At 35.1% G+C, this 20,038-nt stretch overlaps 2 long non-coding RNA genes across 2 annotated transcripts; one reads left to right on the top strand and one right to left on the bottom strand.

The window, feature by feature from the left end:
* Positions 1-5,611: 5,611 nt before the first annotated feature.
* On the bottom strand, positions 5,612-9,719 carry LOC127862877 (uncharacterized). Its single transcript, XR_008040834.1, has 3 exons — positions 9,647-9,719; positions 8,808-9,378; positions 5,612-5,828 (listed from the first exon to the last, which is right to left on the bottom strand). It is a non-coding gene; the product is annotated as an uncharacterized LOC127862877 (long non-coding RNA).
* A 2,943-nt stretch (positions 9,720-12,662) lies between these two features.
* LOC127862879 (uncharacterized) lies at positions 12,663-13,854 on the top strand. Its single transcript, XR_008040835.1, has 2 exons — positions 12,663-12,802; positions 13,543-13,854. It is a non-coding gene; the product is annotated as an uncharacterized LOC127862879 (long non-coding RNA).
* The last annotated feature ends 6,184 nt before the right edge of the window (positions 13,855-20,038 follow it).

Here is a 20,038-nt window from a genome sequence, read left to right as displayed (position 1 = left end):
TTTTCACCACGCATATTTACAAGTTTTCCGTTCTGGTCGCTGAGTTTTGTCTCAATTGACGAAATTGTCGACAAATTAACTGGTAAATAAATCAAATTAGCTGGTGTTTCCATAATTTTATACCCGGGTCCAACCGAAGGGAAAAAGCTGTATATTACGTTTTCAGTCGAATTGTTAACATATGATGAGCTAATTATATCACTAGTTACTTTCAAGCTACTAATACTTAATATTTCGACAATATTTTCAGCCTCATTATATCCTGGTAAGTATATTTTAGCATTAAAACCCAATACCGATCTTATAGAGTTTGCTGGTGTAAAGTCTATTTGATAATCTGGTTCTATTTTTAGTACTGTTCTGAGTGTGTTGTCGTTCGGCTCTAGGGTTATATTGTACTCGTCCGTGGCAGATTTGTAATGATTATTCTCCTTCATTATTCGTTGAATGTAATCGCCTATATCTTCCAATTCGTATGAACCTTCGGGAATATTTATATCATACCAATTTTTTCCTTTGTTAGGGCTATAGCAAAAGTTATTGTTTGAAGAGTCTATATTTGGAAATGAATAGTAGGTCTCCAAACTAACTAAGGCCATTTCATATGTTTTGTCTACATCTAGTTGAATTGGTGGTCCTAAAGAAGTACAAATTCTTGAGCTATTACCCTGCAATATAATATAAAAAGAATTTTTCGGACTGGTATTAATTCTAATTTGTTTTATTTCCGCCAACATTTGTTCTAGTACTCGTTCCATTTTATATATATTTTTTTTTATTATTGAGGTATGTAAAAATAGTCAAATCCTGATCTATACTTACCATTATTTTTTTTACTAGTAAGATCTATAACAGCAAATCCATGAGGACGGTCCCAGGCTACTTTACAAAAATTTCTAAATTCTTCTTTTGACATATCAGTTGAAACGTGATCGTAGTAGATGTGATTAATATTTTTCATGTCCTGTGGAAACAAACACATAAAGTTTGCATTTTCACGTATTGTTTGTCTTGGAAGTTTAAAGTAGTTTTGTGCGAGATAAAAGCAGTCTACATTGCTGTGGCGTCCTCTTATGTAATAAGTTTCACATTTGTTTTGTTTTTCCAACTGAAGGTCGTCAAAAATCATTAAATTCTTTTTAGAGCTATTCAAGTCTCTAGGATCAGGTACATCATCAGACGTTTCAAAAAAATTACATTCAATATCAGCTGGCTTATCTAAAATTTTAGCCATTTCTTCAACTAAAAGAGCTGGTGAAACGTCATTCTCTATTATATAGTCTTGTTCGGCAAACAATTTCAGAATCTCTTCTTTAGGCAGCTTTTCTTCAAACGCTTTCTTAATAATTCTGTACTCCGGCTGAAATAGCGACTTGCCAAAAACTTGCAAGTTGTTGTAGTCTAACCAGCCTGGTTGAAGTAAAAGGTTTAACAATAGTATAGTTTTTCCACATCCGCTTTTACCAATAATAAGACCTCGTATTGATCTCGGTAAAAGTCTACTGTTGCATCTTTTTGTATTTACGTCATTCCACGAAAGATCTGTAACTTCCATTTTTAAATATAAATTATTTTTTCATAAAAAAAAATGTATTGTGTAAAGTGCAAAAGCAAAACTGAAACGGTTGATGTAAAAAATGTTGTCAGTAAGAACAATAAACCAATGCTTCGCGGAAAGTGCTCCGTTTGCGGTTGTGTTAAAACACAGTTTGTAAAAATGCATACTAAAACTGGCGGAGACTTGGTTTCGACGTTGAATAAGGTGACGAGTAAAGTCAAGCTTCCGTGGGCTAAATTTCCCGGTGAAATGCATATTCCAGGAATGAACTTTGCAGGACCTGGAACTAATTTAAACGAAAGATTAACTTCAACTGGCGCATATAAAGACTGGAGTAAACCAGTTGATCGAGTTGATAATGCCGCATACCTTCATGATTTAGCTTACCAACACTTTCCAGATACAGCAGGTAGAAACGTAGCTGATCAAATTATGCTTGAACAAATGGATGCTATTAAAGACCCAACACTCAGCGAAAGAATTGAGCGTAGTATAATAAAGCCGATAATATCTACCAAGGCAAAGTTTGGGTTGGGTTATAATGGGAAAAAAAAGTCGTGGCTAAAGAAATAAAATGGTCTGATCAGCTCGCAGTCGAACTGCATAGACCCGTTGTAAAACGTTTTAGAAAAAGAATAGTCGTTGCCCATGGCATTGATAACATATGGGCTGCGGATTTAGTTGACATGCAAGCTTTTGCTAAGTTTAATAATGGTGTAAAATACTTGCTAACAGTTATTGATGTATTTTCAAAATATGGATGGATTGCTCCATTAAAGAGTAAAACCGGAGTTGAGGTTGCTGAAGCATTTAACAAAATATTTAAAAACAGACAACCTCAAAAGTTGTGGGTCGATAAAGGAAAGGAGTTCTACAATAAAAACGTTATGGCGTTGGGAGTCGAGTTGTATTCCACAGAAAACGAAGAGAAAAGTTCCGTGGTAGAGCGATGGAACAGAACAATGAAGGAAAAAATGTTCAAATACTTTTCAGCCAACTCTACCAAAAAATATGTTGATGTCTTAGATGAAATGGTCAATGACTATAACAACACAAAGCATTCATCAATCAAAATGACACCTGATAATGCTAGTGATAAAAAAAATGAAAGTGTTGTTTGGGTAAATTTGTACTCCAAACACCCACAAAAGTACGGTAAGCCAATATTTGAAGTCGGCGATAAGGTAAGAATAACTAAGAAAAAGGGAATATTTGAAAATACACCGAGATGGACTGAGGAGGTGTTTACAGTGTCACAAGTTCAATATACAGATCCGCCAACGTATAAAATCACTGATTACAATGATGAGGAAATACAGGGTACGTTTTATGAACAAGAACTTCAAAAAACAAGTCAAGAAGTATATAGAATAGAAAAAGTTATTAGAAAACGCGGGGACAAGTCGTTAGTCAAGTGGCTTGGATATCCCGAATCGTTTAATTCATGGGTTGACAATAAAAACCTAATAGACTTGTAATAGTCATTTTCATACCCAAGTGAGGGTTTGGAAATGGACCTTAATCCTTTTTAAAATCAAGTACAGGATGATTTTTATAGAGACAACTGTTTTTCTTAGATTTTAAACGTATAGCTTTTCGAGTATTCATTCTTTTTTGATCATGTTGAAATTTTTGTAAAACTTTATTTAAATGCTCATTTGGTGGTGGTGGATTTTCAATTTGCTGAATACGCCGTTGAATCAATTCTTGTACCGTTTGGTCATCCATTTTATATAGTAAAAAAAAATACTTAAGTCATTTTCATTTTTTTTTTTTTTTGTGTGTAAAATTCACGAATAATGGTAGTGGTCAAAAGTCCTCGAGCCGCCGCGTTTGCGAATGGGATGCCGCCCTGAAATATGAAAAAGATATTATACATTTATATATATATAGAATTTCCTGAGGGATATATAATATCTTGAAAAAGATATTATACATTTATATATAGAATTGCCTGGGACACGGATGGGAAACGGATGGGAAACGGTTCTGTCCCAGAAGCCTAATTTTCCCTCTACTCCCTTTAAATATACCTTGATGTCAAACTTTAGTAAATGAGAGGCTGCCTCAATTTCAGACGCATGTGCCACCGAATTACCACCCAGGATAGCAGTTGTGTATATATCTAATGGCATGGCATGGCCATGATACATTTGCACCGTATTCTGCCAATAGTCCCAAGCATTAACATGTCTTTGGCAGATCAGATTTCGAAACATTTGAGAATAATCAAAATTTCTTGCCACTTCTTGACTAAGGCAGTGAAAGAAACAGTTGCCATCTGGTGGTACATCATGTACCAAATATAGAACATCGTCTTTTTTCTCATATTTAGTAAGTGACATTTTCTGTCAAATAAAATGTTGTCTTTTTGTTGACTGTCAAAATATTAAAAAAAACATCAACTATCGGATTTGTTAATTGAATAACACTCAGATTTTATCAGTTTAAAAAGACATTCTCTATAACGCTCAAACTCGACGAAAATTTCGTAAAGTACTTCGTAAAATAAAGTTAACACCTAAACAATCCGTGTTCCTTATAGTAATAGCCACAAGTTTAACGCTTGATGTGGTATGATTACATAGATTTGTGTAGATACAAAATTCTCGTTTTAATTTATTTGTGACCACAATAAATTCCATGTTAATTTCCTTCGAATATATCTATTGATACGACACACGAACACTAAAATGGTACCATGTTAAAACCATAATAAAAACGAGCATTTTGTATCCACAAACATCTATTTTACCAGACCACATCTGGCGTTGAAAGTTCGACAATGGCCATAAGGAACGATGATTTGTAATTGTTTAGCTTTATTTTACGAAATATTGTACGAAATTTTCGTTGATTTTGAGTAGTAATGTTACTTTAAGCTTCAATTGCAATACAAAATTGTTGTTATTAAATAAAATTGATCTAATTTATTTTACCTTTGTCCGCCGAGCGACCGGGATTCACGGGTTCGATCCTCACTGTGGGAGCGTTCTTTAGATCTCCCCCCAAAGACACCAAGTACTGGTTTATCGGCCCAGGAAACGGACTCGAGAGCGTTTCAAATAAGTAGTAAGTGCTTTCCATGCGATCGAACTTAAATAAATAGGTTTAAACTCAACTAAACCTGAAAGAATTGAAAATGACACAACAATTTTGGTAGTGACAGACAGACGACAGAATGACGTAACAAACAGACATACATAGCCTCGATAGACTCCGCCCACTAGTTCATTTTTTTTTTCTTGAGATTATTAAATAAATTGGCATACTATTTATTTTGTATCGAATAGAAAAACAACGTGAAATGATGAAAAACGAAAAAAAATTGTTAAAAAACAAGGGAATACCAGTGTTATATTTGGTAATGACGTCATCGAACGTGAAACTCCCGGAATGAAGACAACTGTTTAACACGAAGAATGCGTATTCATTATTCGAAATAAAGTCATAATAAAAACAGATAATAATTTTAGAATATTTAAAAGCCGTAAATTTGATCGTTTTTATCTATTTTATCATTATGATCAATCAGGAGATGCCGGTTTTTTATTTCGAAAATTTCGGGTTCCGGATATTGCGCGCCGGAACAAAACTTTCAAAACAACAACCTGCTCAGTCAAATACGCGTATGCCGTATTGCTCGCCTCGAGCATGCCTTCGGCGTGCTCTTCGTGCTCGCTATCAATTGTATGGCACGCATATTTCCATTTAAACCATCAAAAAGCATAAAATTATATGTTGTTATTGTATGATTTGTCAACACATCTGGATGCCTTCTTTTCTATAATTCTATAATACAAACTAGTTGACAACCGCTAATTTCATTGACTGAAAAAAATAATTTGATAGTACATAAAATAATACAATTACATACAGCATTATTCATCATTTATAATAATCATTACACTGTCAATGAAGGCTCATAAAGCTATCATTAGTAAATGTTAGTGTCATATCATACTGCATCATTCAAATATTTATATAAGTAATAAAACAATGTAAATGATGGTATTAAAAACTCACATAAGTACTGTCAACTTGTATGGCATTATCAGTGATTGCACAAACAGCTGATATTCAAATGATATTCAAATTCAGTGTCAAAGTAATTTCATCATTATTCAAACATTTATGATAATAACAATAATATATAATCTGGATTGCCAGCTTCTTCTCTCAGGAGATCCTTTATTGCAGCAACCATATGGTTTTCACCCAGTGTAAGCAGTGGATGCATGATGTCGATGCAAAAATTCCCTGGGGGCATCTAAATGTATTTACAAAATGTAGCAGTGTATTTCAGCAGTGTTTAATCAGGATGATGAACAAATCAAATCTAAAACTGAACAAATAGAGGCCTTAACAGTTCAAATACGGTTTAGAAAAAATGGTTTTCAGCAAAAGTGTGACACTGATATTTTTTTGTTCAGTCATGTTGTCAATGGTAAACGAGTACCCCTAAATGTTGATGAACTCAAGAATAATGTTGCATCTCCAATTAAACACTCGTTTACTACTCCGCCACCAGAAACACCCCATATTCTTGTAAACAAATCTATAGAGCACAGATGGCTTGACAATTATATTCCCAAATGGTACAGCGGCCAAGTCATTACTCAGGTAAATGTAGTAGCAGTGCCTGTTTCTATAATAGTTAGTTTTTAACCTCTGTAGCTTCAAAATCAATGATATAATACATATTGAAATAAACCTGTTGGGATAACGTTCATGCACATAACGCGCCATTTGTTACGTGACGTTCATGCACGCTTTGCCGCCATGACGTCACGTCCGTTATAATTTGTTGTTGTTATTATGATATGCAAGTAAAAGGTTGACATAGATTTCGCTCATTATATTGCTTAACTCAACGCGTATTCCACCAACACATTTTGGTGCCGTGACGGAAACCATGACGAGAATCAACGATCTAGAAAAGCAACTGAGCCAGCGTCTCGGTTTAAAGAAAATCATTGAGCGATTTATTGAAAAATTGGCAGAAGCGAAATAAGATGACATGTTACAATACGAGACTATCATCGAAGCACTACAGAACAAAGTATGAAGTCTTCAGAGTCTAAACGAGAAGATTCTTTCGCTTACCGACGCCGAATCTACACCGGACGAGATGCTGGAATCAGAAGAATACACATTCGACCTAGAGGTCAAACTGCGCAAATTCCGGCAATATCTACTCCAAAAATCTACCAGCAAATATGCTCTAGTTGTACCAACATAGAAATGTGAAGCACAGCCACAAGATAAGCAGTACAGAAACGAAAATTCATCGAACAACAGTGGACAACCTTTTCCTGTGACCAGTAATTCGAATACACAATTCAGCAAATTGCCTTAACTGACATTACCCCAGTTTTATTGAGATTTATTACAGTGGCAGCCGTTCTGGGATTCGTTTGACACCTCTATGCATAGCAACATTAACCTGACGAATGTACAAAAGTTTGGATACCTCAAAGATCAGCTTGAAGGCACAGCCGCCATGACAGTTCAAGGGTTTGCACTCACGAACGCGAAGTACATGCGCGCGGTCGATTTATTGCGAGAGCGTTACGGATCATTCATACCACGATGCAAGCCTTACTAACACTCCAACCGCCCAATTCTACGGTAAGCAGTCTGAGATTTTTCTACGACAGAATGGAAACATAAATCCGGGGTCTCGAATCGTTGGGACAGAACCAAGACATGTATGGTAGTTTATTGTTGCCGGTGGTGATCGACGAACTACCCGCCGACATCCGGAAGAATCTCGCCCGAGTTAACAAGAACAACGATTGTACGATGCAAGACCTAAGACGCTCGATCAACAAAGAGATTAACATTTTTGGGATCGACAGCGGAAGCTTGAATACTATTCCGGAAGCGTAAGCACGCAACCTGACTGCATTATTCCACGCCAGTACAAGCCCAGACGATTCCACGGAAATCGAAGAAATCCAACAGACCGCGTCCGCCTTTGTGAACCGTCCATCAAACGCTCACGTCTCTGATCACGAAAGTGTGACCTAGAACAGTCAAGTGTCGGGCAAACCCCCACCCTCCGTTCATAGGCAGCGCGGGAGATAAACCCACAAACACTGAGACAAATAACAAGATCAGCAAAAATTCCGTGTTGGAAATAAATTGACAAACACACCAATTACGGAACTTTATCCCCTGGTAGTGAATTGAAAAGTATAACTATTTGCAACAATGTTCAAATAAATTGTTGGCGAGTAAAAATTGGCAGAAAAAGTAAGATTTAAAAAAAATCAAAGGGACATAACTTATGTTATACCTCTGATTTTCATGAAACTTGCAGATTTGGATTAGTCTCGACAAATGATGTATAACACCTGTGGGTTTGTAGACAATACACAAATGGGTTGCGGTTGCTAGTGTAAGTCTCGTTTACTTTCGTTTTCGAATTTCTACTTCCGGGGACTGGGTGGGTCACGTAAAATATATAATATAAAATATATTTTTATAAACAACAGGTACCAATTGTATAAACCTTGGTTAAAAATTACCATAGTAAATAAGTAACCAAGGTTTAAATCGTAGTTAAGATACCATGGTTAATTTTAACTTGTAGTAAGCTTTTAACCACATGGTAAGCTAACCATGGTAAATACTAATGTTTAACCTAAGTTATTTTCCCATAATTCCGATTTTGTATTTCCGTTAACATTTCCAAACGATATCTAGGCAAAACAATAATAATGGCGGATATCGATCGCGATAGAAAAAATCAAAAATGATGAGTCTGATGGCGATCGATGTCATTCGGGAGTTCATGTTCGTCAATATCTATCAAATGCAAGAATCCCACAGCAACGGCGGCCCCGGAGCCGCGAGGAAAGTGCGTTTGCTGTGGGGGCAATTGACTGAAAAGGATAACGCAGTTGGAAACGGTCCGCGGACAGTAAACCAAGTGAAGATGAAATGGAACAACATGGTATTATATTAACGTGATATATTACTTAATTTAATTTTAAATATATTCACTGTATTGTACAGTATACGATTTCGATAAACGCACGACTTAAAGGTCGAGATGCTTTATTACCTAGTCCTAGTTAAATTTCCTTCAAATGTTATGATTAAAATACAACTAACAATTCTTTCTTGATTCTATTAATACGACTAATCAGGATTTTGTTATTATATCTTGTAAGCTGTCGTGTTTGCGTCACACAAGTTTTATATTATACAGAAAAAGAATGCAAAGAAAGAAGTAACTGACCAGAAGCTAGGGTTGGCTGGTTCTAGCGGCGGCAGAAAGCTGCCAGAAATGACGAAGACATCGGCGGCAGTGTCGGAGCTATTCGCGGCCTTCGCCAGTTTTCACGGTGTTAGCGATGATGCTGACACTGCTATATTTGGAGGTACGTGTTGTTCAAATAAATTTGATACACTGTAATTACAAAGAAGTCTTTAATCAAAGTTTTCGAAACATCGTAGCATTTTCCCACTTTTGCTTACAAAACATTTGGTAAACACTTGGATTCATTTGTTTCAGATTTATCATCCCAGGCTGCCTACGATGCGCTTGTGGACTTGGTCCCACTTATTGAAGCGGCAAAAGTTGGATCCTCCTTGTTTCTGGACTGTCAGGATATGTGCGCAAGTCTAAGGCTTGCGTTAGTAGTTTAGTAAAACGGTACCATGATACACAAATAAAATAAATACGTCTTAGAAACAGTTGTTCATTGTTAATTAAATGTGAACTCGCTTTACCTGGCTGCAGGAAGGGAGTCATAAAAAAGGACGACACGGATAACCGCTGCCACCCAGTTAATATCCACGCTCAGGATCTGCGAACAATATATTAAAGCAAGTCATTTCAGCGATTTGAATTTACGTAAAAATAAATATAATCTTACTACATGTATTTACAACTGGACATTCAAAGGATTTAAGAAAATAAATTATTTTAATGTTAACAATAAAATATGTGTCATCATTTTATTTTCGACATTTTTGCAATGTATAAAGGGTTGGTTATCTATAAGTGGTACATCAAATGGGAAACTTCAAGTTGAAAAAAATTTGACAGAAAGGAAATTGACAATTAAGTAATACCTTGATGGTGACTGGCCAAATGCTGTCCAATGTTAGACATCCGAAGAATGTGTGAGTCGTGACAGCATCCAGGCCAACATGCGTTTATGCTAGTGAACATCCCTGTATAGTAATAAAAGTATTAAATCTGGGTAAAACCGCTATTAAAATGATATAGGTTGATTGTGATCGTTTATTGCTCTCGTAATGAAACATCTTCATTAATTTATTAAAAACCATGTACATTTAGTATATTAGAATATTACAGTGAATATGATTTTAATTGATAGACGTTGAAATCAGAAAATGATTTGAGAAACCTTTAAACTATTCAAGTAAACATAGCCTGTATAAGTTGAAACAAAATAAATCCATATATTGTCCTTTAAAATCTAAATAATGACACACAACCAAAACAAAAATCCCTGTAAGGCACCTCAATTAATTCTACAATCGTGTCATGATGACGCGTGTCACGATGACGTAAACGTGTACGCGTGTATGAGATTTTACTCAGAATTAAATGAAATGTACACGGAATAGGACCTACAGTGATTTATCAGGGACATTAATGTTGAAGAGGATCTTTTGTGTTTGAGATATAATTGATTTGATACATACAGATTTAAATCAGATTTTGCAAAACCTATCGTATAGCGCAGACTGTCGTTGAGTGTATATCCCAGTGTGTATGCGTCATCAGAAATTGAGTATTGTCAGTTTGTATGCAGGTGTATTCTCCAGAACAGATCTAGATGCCGATTACAACTTTTAATTGTATGAATTTTATTTAATAAAAAATTAATAAACATTATTTGTCTGTTTATTGTAGGATGTTTATGTAATTAACTATATTTAACTACATCCGTACAATCTTCACATGTTTCAATATGTTGTAAAATTGCGATTGAGAACCAATGAAGCCCTAAAAATCTGCACGTATGGTAATACGGTATCTTTGCTATATTTAAAAGATATTATTTAACTTATGCTTTATGAGGGCTTTATTTCATTAAATGCGATATGAACACCCAATCATTTACGTATGATATGTGGTAAATTTCGACGGAAAACTAATGCAGCACTATCAATCTGTATGTGTTGAGAACCAATGAAGCCCTAAAAATCTGCACGTATTTCAATACGGTCTCTATGCTATATTTAAAAGATATAATTTAACTAATGCTCATGAGGGCTTTATTTCATTAAATGCTATATACTCACAAAATCATCTACACGTAAACAATCTTATAAGGTTCTTTTTATTTTCATAATATGTGGTAAATTTCGGCGGAAAACTAATGCAGCCCTATCAATGTATGCGTCTCGACAACATTGACAGTTTTATATGTGTTATAACCCATGTGCTTCTAAGCTCTTCATTGCATTAAATACGTAGTGAGTCCCTAACCATCTGCGTCCAAAAAGTATGAGCAGGTTCCGATTTTGGTTTCATGAGACGGATAACTACTGGAGCCCGAAACAAGCTGCATGCGTGCGATAACCTTTACAGGGCATATCTCACGATTTATATGGGATTAATTTTCGACATAAAAATAATAAAGCCCTATAAATCTGAATGCGTTTTGACAAGATTCACATGGCATTTCTCAAATTCTTATATGGGTTAACTTGCGACGGACAACCAATGAACCCCTATAAATCTGCATGCGTTTCAACGCATCCTATCAGATTCTTATATGGATCTAATGTCAACGGAGAACTTGTGATACCCTATTAATCCGTATGCGTGCCAACAACCTTCACATTGTATTTCACAGGTTGTATATGGATTTTAGATTCGACGGAAAACTTATAAGTCCTATTAATCTGCGTGCGTAACGACAGCACTCACTAGGCGCTTATACAGTTACAATCGGGGATTGTATGTGATTTTTTCATATATATTTGCGCTTAGCTGACACAAACATGTTACCCGGCATTAGTTGCAAGATGCATCTATTGGATTTTTAACAATCTGCGTCGAGTGAACGCAAATACGTGCCATTACCGTCTTAATGGCATCAAATACGTAATGAAATCATTATGTATGTGCGTTCTTATACTGCTTTAATTGCGACTAAAGTATTTTTATTTAAATCACGATTCATGTAATAGAAACATTAAACATGCAAGAGTAAGTATAAAATGTATTCAGTTGTGACGTAATACGATCCGTAAACAACCTTGGTTTGAAACCCGATTACGTCATAATATTTATCTAGGTTTAACAATGGCGGAATACACCAACCACGATACTCTTGAAGCTGCCTTGTTTTCTTTAAAACAGTTTGAAAAAAAAAGTCGACTACGAGATATGTCGTCGGAAACGCAACCAGGCACTTTTGTAAAATAGGTAAATACTAATACAAGTAAATTATTACGAGTTAGAAACACATTAGACAGTATTTATGTGTGATATTGCAATTTGCAGATTTCTTACGACTTAATTTATTCGTTTCATTTCCTTACTGGATCTATTTTGTACTGCACTTGTAGATAGTAAACTGTTAAGACAGACCGACTATATATCACTTTTGGTTGCAAATGATCGAAAAATGTCGTATATAATAAAACAGGATATAGTATTAATTTGCATCAGTAACAAGAATGTACACAGCCATACACCCTGTTGTCACATAATGAAAGGAAATTAGGTGAACTATTTGGGTTTTCTTTATGTAAGAAATATTGACAAATTATCAATGGCGAATATACATGACAGTCACAAAGTGAAAGATTAAATATTTAGATCTGGTGTATGTTTAACAACAAAAAGGGAACGATGCTGTTGACACAAGGCTTGGGCTGTATTTTATTTGTATCACAATGTTGATTAGCGTGTACATACTTGAATAGTGACCTCTCCAGTCCTAGGTTGTAATTCAACCAACCAGTAATAAGCGCGCATAGAATCGACCAATAAAATATGTTATATAAATTTTTATTATTGTATGTTTATTTGTAGTTCGATAGAACGAGATGTTTGGTGTGGAAACGAGGTTAGTTAGCATTAAGCATTAGCATTATTGCACAACCTATCTCTTCTGTGGAAGGAGCCAGATGTCCCCGATGCCGTTCTCGACGAGCGGTGGCAGCCACCGCCTGAACAGTTTCATGGACAGATGGACGGACGCGGCGTGAGAGCGCATATCACTCGCACATACTTTATATGAGGTAAGTAGTTACAGTCTCCGCCAAACATGGTCGGACCGACGGACATGTCCTGTAAAATTTTGAAAGGTCCGGCCTGTCGGTCTAATTTACAGGACCGATTGTCCGGTAAAAAAAAGAACGAAATTGTTGATTATTTATGTTTTTACGGCTCTGAAAGTTTCCCGCGGTATAAAAATAGCGATCGCGTCTTTCCGTTCCAACGCTCTACTCTACGGAATTTTGCGATGCACCTGATTGTTCCATTTTTTTGCGTCGTTACCATATGACGAATGCTCGTCAGAACGGTCTAAATCCATGACGGCCTAGTCGCTGATTAAGATAATTGTAAATCTGATTATTAAATGATACAAATATCAATTTGTATGGACGTAATCGAGATAGTTATTAATAATTGTGATCATCTTCATTCGCAATGGCATGATCTTGACTGTCAATGTCCCTGCGTGAAAAAGGCTGGTGATCAATTATCTAGGCCGTCGTCGGTTTAGGACGTATTGACCAGATTCCTCTCTGACATGCGCACTGAGACTTAGCAACAAGAATCAACAAACGCTACCGCCAAGTTTGAAAAATGTTTGAAAAATATTTCTACGATATTACGAGGGAGCGACTCCCGGTGGAAAACGACCGGCACCACCTGATTCTTCGGAAAAACAGAAAGAGAAGTGGAAAAAATATGAATAATAAAGGCCCGATCGATATTTAATAATATTTACACATAATTTTGAATTGTTCTCCAGTGTGCAACAGAGAGACCACATGGACATAGGCGGTTCAATTATGCACGCAAGAATGTACAGGAAGGTGTCAGTGTTGTTGCGAGTACTAGCCATGTCGAGTTGGAAGAAGATGAAGATGAAAACTCGCCAAGTGAAACGGACATTTTGAATGCAGTTTATTGTGGCGTGCAAGACGATGACTCAGACTGTGTTGTGGATTTTCAAAATGAAAATGAAATGCTCCTTAAATCTTTTTGTACATAGTGCAATTATAATGATAAATGCGTTCAATAGTTTTCAGAACATGTTTCATCAAACTAAACAAGTAACATGTATGGCTGCTTTTCGTGTTATTTTATTAATATATTTATGTACATGTAGTTGGTAGGTCCTGAAAAAAAGAGGAGGTCCTGTATTTTTTCCCAGTTTACAAGACCTACTGTACTGTAAAAATTTGACTAGTTTGGCGGATACTGTAAATGTATCATTTATCGTGCATAGTGTGTGTTATTATAACATAGTTGTATCAATATTTTACAATTCAGCACATTTAAAAATCGTATATACCCGCTTTAAAGCGAGTATATACGATTTTGTCAAATATTAATGAATTTTTCAGCACATATAAATATCGTATATACCCGCTTTAAAGCGAGTATATACGATTTTGTCAAATATTAATGAATTTATATAAAATATGTATAAAAAACTTATTACATACATATTTCAATATAAAATAAAATAAAAGCTCAGAAGAACATGTGTCGAAAAATACGAAATAAGTCAGATATTTAATTCTGAAATCGAAAACGGCTGTACAGTCGAATTCGCCAGCATGTATATCATGCATGTACGAGGTGAATCTAAACTTAGTTTAACGGTTCATTTGAAATTCCTGCAACGATATATATTCATACGACACACGAACACCAACTCTGGTCCTAATAGAAAGACGAATGCTTCGGTTATTGTAGGAAAATATGTTCGTCACAATCGGCTCGGGGCGCTAATTTGTCTTTGCTGCATTTTATGAAATTCGTTTTAAATGTATAATTCTTCTTGCCTATTTTGTGTTATTCTAACATATTTTATCAATATATTACAATTTAACACAAAGATCGTATAATCTCGCTTTAAAACATGAATATTACACATACCAATGACAATATCTGCGTCGTCCACGACGCCATGAAACGATGCCACCGCCTGCGAGGTCTGTGACATTTTTGTCAGTGGCGGTCCTCCCCCTGTAGCGGCAGCATGGTTGATCCCTTGATATATCGGATTTTTAAAAAAAATCGCTATAATTTGTTATTTGTTTAATGACTACATTTTCTATGCAGCATTTCATGTCATCATGACTGAAGAGACACTTAACTAATTGCTGTCTTGACCGTAAAGGTAGCAGGCTCATTTAGTCATTAAATGCATTGTTGGTCAGATAATCTTCATCTTTTCAAAGTTATTGATGAAACTATGAAGTAGATGGGATTCTTCTTCATATAGAGTTCTTAGATATCGATCTAATTTTTGTTTTTCTTTAGTCAGTTTTCTTGCAATTTACAGTTACACTCACTCTTTTTGGAAGAAGAAATAGGGTCAAAACATATTTTGATTACATAAGAAAGATATTGTAAATCTATTGTTTTTTTACAACTGGTGTTGATGTTGTAATATATGTATAATCTTCAGGCATTCCTGAGTCTGCAAAGGAAAAAAAATCAAAGCTTTCTTGGGAAACTGAGGAATTTTCAGAAAATTGAAACATGTTTCTAACATGATGTAGGAGAAGAACCTGCGTTTTCTTCTGAAACCAAAACAAGGATTTTTCAAATGTTTTCTATTTTCACCCGTGTCGAAGGAATCAGTTGAAACACGTTTTGAACATAAAAGATGTAAATCTGTTTGACAGGCTCTTCTGAACTCAATACACTCTAATCTAGAATTCCTCTTTTTTCACAAGCGCGACAAATCAAGCCATCGACAATATAAATTGCTCCATATTTCAACAACAAACCAGAATTCAACCGCTTGCCTTTTCCAGTTTTAATATATCTTTACACACAGAACAGGTCTCACTTTTATTCACTTTCCTTGGCGTAAGTGTACAATGTGTATCCATCGTCTAAGGTCAAGATTGTTTTTCACATTTTAATAATACAAAGATTCGCATGCTCACGAATCAAGAATTTCCACTTTTAAAGTGATATTATGGGCTTTTTTCACTGACCATGTATCTGCAACTCATCTTGCTACAAGTTTTTTTTATAAATAATATATATTATATTCGATATCTACATGACTGACCCAGTCCTCTAAGCCAAAATGATCCGTAAAAACAAAATAGTGTTTTGGTGTCGTGTGAACGAATCTGCACTAAAACTAAATTTAGATTCACAACGCCCATCGATCATTTCTGTCGTCAGTTGTCACACGAAAGTACGGTTGATATTCAAATGGATTATTTTTCTCTTCCCGGGATATTGTTTTAGTATGTTGATGCTGCATTAACAAATATGTGTATAAGTGAAAACACCAAAAATAAACAACGGTTGCGATAGGCACCTATATACTGTTAGATGCCAATAATATCACTAAGTGAAAAAAAAACAAGAATAAAATACAAGAAAGAAAAAAGAACCCTGAACTGGGCACTGACCTCTGGAGTAAAAGTCTAACTGTTAAGAACATTTATAATTTTCAGTTTTTTTAGTCGTCAAAAGATGTATACTGTACACTATAATAGATATTTTAGAGCATTATAAACGTTCAGTATTACAGTTGCATCATACATATTAAAACAACAACGAAACATTGCGAATCTATTTTTTTTGTTTATATTGTCAATTTATTAAAACGTGAAAGGTCCCTTTAAAGTTCGCTGGGTTAATAATTTATGACGTCATCAGATCTCACATCGACCGCGGGATTGTATTACGTCAAACCTGAATATATTTAACTCCAACTCAAATTTCTATGTCTCCTGAAGTGGATTTGTCTTATAGCATGGGTGTTATCATTCTTAAAGTTAAGTTAATTCTTATACTTGCAACACACTGACTAAACTTAATAAGTACATTTCAATTAAGAATTCAACCATGTTTTCACTTTTTATACAAATCAAACAAGTGACTCGTGAGCAGGTCAATGTCTGGTTTGCTCCGATGAATAACATTCGAAATTCTGCAAAATATCTTAATATTTAAATGAATAGATAATTGTCCGTGTTTGATTAAGGGCACGTTAAGTTGGCACATTAAGTTGACAATATATAGGATTTTGGTGTTGGTTTTGGTCCGTGCCCCGGGATACGGACCGGCTTTGGGTGGCCTACTTTTTTTGGGGAAATCTTTTACGGTTCTCCTTTCGCTGCTCTTGGAAAGTCAATCGTGCACCGCTTGGCGGTCATCTCCCTGTCGCGTTTTTCTGCCCTCGAACTTGCCCCAATGAAGGCAAACTTCTCGCGCATATCTTCATCGAAGAGCTGAGATAGTGATATATCATAGAAATTAATATTATCACTTACTTTATGGTTTCATATTTGTTTTATTAAATCTTCGAACTGTTTTCAAACTGAATATGTCTTTATAAATGATCATTCCATCTGCACTCCGATGATGATATGATGCTGATGAAAGTATCATCACCATATTCATAACCGTCATCAGCCTATTCACCAATACCATCATCATGACTCGACATCACCTGCACTGCAAAAATTAGTAGGAAATTTAGTTGCTCACCGAATGCGGTTTTTCAATGTAGGTGAAAGCATCTACTTCTATAACTCCACACGCACTTCAAACGCGCAGTTGTCTTTGTTCATCCTTATGTTGCCTTCAGGGCGGCAGGAGGTTTTGAAAGTTAAATTTTATGTGTAAAGTGCTAAAAGAACCGACCAAAACACTGGTTTACCATAATAATTTTCATTGCAAATCACTGATAAATCTTACACATACCGTATAGCGCCTCGTTTGTCCTGATTGCTCCGACTGCGGAATCAGTTTTTTCTTGTCTGTGTTTCCATCTTACTTCTCAAAACGGCCACCGAAAAAAATTTGCGAAACCGAAATTTCGCACACTCAAATACCCTTTTAGCAGAAGACTGCCAGAATCACCAATAACTTTGGATTGTTCAATGAAAAATATAACATTTCAATATGTATTAACAATATAATATATAATACTACATAAATTACCTGCATATTTGCTATTTTAAATGCAAATAGTATTTTAAAACAAAAATTAATACAGTATAAAAACAGTTGACAGCAGATTGTTTACGTAATAGTGACGTCATTCTCAGCTACAACGCCACCTAGGGTTAAATAACACTAAGTGAACATGTGTACAATAACTTTACAAAAATCTGGATTTAAACTCAAACAATCGCGTAGCTGGTAATCAAGGTAAATTTTCAAGTCTGTTATCATTAGAGTCTCATACAATACTATAGCTTAACTGCAGACAGCATTCGAAACATAGGTTAAATATCAAACAGTAAATAAACATTACCCCACCCACTAAGGTATACATGTGTTACATTACCCCCCTCTTAAGATTATTTGTGTCCTCACAAAACTATTAAGTTCATAGAATCATTTAAACAATGACAATAAATAAATAACTCCTTTTCAATAAATACAATGTATTAATTTAATTTCAACTATCGACATTGAACAATTAATACAATACAAATTAACAAATGGATAATATATTCAGCATATATAACATTCCGATAATAACAATACTTATCACCTAGTGCTGTAAAACATAAGTGACAATAATAAGAACAAACATGCTAACAAGTAAGTTATGAGCAAGGGTTTTAAACAAATATATTAAACATTGTAATGCTCATGACATTTTACTTATAACAACAAATCAAGAACATATATCAAAATTGAGCATGGATAAGACTAGTATGTTTCCTCCTCTCAAACAACAGAGCATGTCAAAAGTGATTAGAACATTTGGAGGAAATGCCGATCTTTTTAAAGATCAATTTTACGACAATGCAAAGAGCCAACGCTCTTTTCAAATATACCTTTGAACATCAACATTAACAATAAAATCTACAACAACAGTAACAACACATCAAATGTTTAATAAACTCTTTGACTATCATTAATCTTGTTATAATGCAGCAAATTTTTTATAAATAAAATGACTATGTTTACTTCACATTTCATAGTATCAATTATTGGTTGCCAAAAACAAAAATGACAATTAAGGTTGTAACCGTCGGAATTATTTAGCGCATTACGACCTTTGCTGATCCGAGTTTTACACAGTTTGCATGGTTTAAAGAGTTACTTTCCTTTACCAGCCATGCCTTTAGAATTTCTATTCAAATTTCGATTTGTTTTTCTAGATTATTTACATGTAATGGAAGGAGAGATAACAAAACTCGGTATGTTAACAATTCATTAGTATTTAATGTATAAGTGCGTTAATTGTTTCTATGGCTAGATTCTAGTTATTTCTTGAATTTGTTTCTAAATATACCCGGCCACTAAGTTTATAATTTTGGATGCATTTGCATATTCGGATTTAAGACTTTATTTCCAAAAAAAGTATGCATGTTACAATGAAAATTGGTATAAATTTATGATTTTTTTTAAATGTTACTTATGGTAAGCTTATTATGTTTTTCAGAAAACCAATGGAAAATACATGCTGTGCAAAATACATGCTGTATCCAAATCTAATGTGGGTATTCACTGGCTTTGGCGGGAGCAGTGGTGGCCTCCGCATTTGTTGCCGGTAAGGATGATACCCTCGACCACGTGAACTAGCAGGAGATGGCTGGTAATGACACCTTTCAGTGATTGTTTGCCTTCGAACAATGACTGGTTCATTCTCCTTTCCATTTTGAATGGAAGGAACAACAGCAGCTGGAACAACAGCCCTTTTCTCCGCTTTGAACTAACGGAGTTCATCAACTAATTGGCCCAGCGCTAAGCCCATCGTATGAACCGCTGATTTCAGTTCAAGAATCTAAGATTTGAGATCATTTATGCAAGTGTCACAAGTTGACGTCGACGATGAAGAAGACGAAGACATGGAAGATACACTCCATGGAGATTTTGTAGGACACAAAGTTCTTTTATTGGAAAAATGTAAGGGTGACTCTGGAAAGTCAAAAGGTGACAAATCGTGTTCACCTAACATCTCGGGCAAAATGTCAACAGTAGGGGTACTGTGAATGGAATTCGTTTTTAAGCACGACGATTCCATTGCAGATTTCAAAATGTCTGAAGACTTACGACGACTGTTAAAAATTAAACACGAATCTTCTTTAGAAAAGCGAACAATGTTCAAGGAAGTTGGAACATATGGATTGACATTTTTGATTAATGAAGCATTTTCATTTACGTTTTCATTATTAGCCAACATGGCATTTACAGTTGCTTCATGTGGAGGAAAGTTACATTTTTTTACATGACGATATAAATCCACTTCGGAAGCACACACAAATTTGCAAATTGCATAATAAAATGGAACTTTGTCCAAA

Source organism: Dreissena polymorpha, chromosome 16 (assembly GCF_020536995.1).
Source record: "Dreissena polymorpha isolate Duluth1 chromosome 16, UMN_Dpol_1.0, whole genome shotgun sequence".
In the NCBI taxonomy this organism is placed as follows: domain Eukaryota; kingdom Metazoa; phylum Mollusca; class Bivalvia; order Myida; family Dreissenidae; genus Dreissena; species Dreissena polymorpha.
This window is presented reverse-complemented; position numbering and strand designations above follow the sequence as displayed.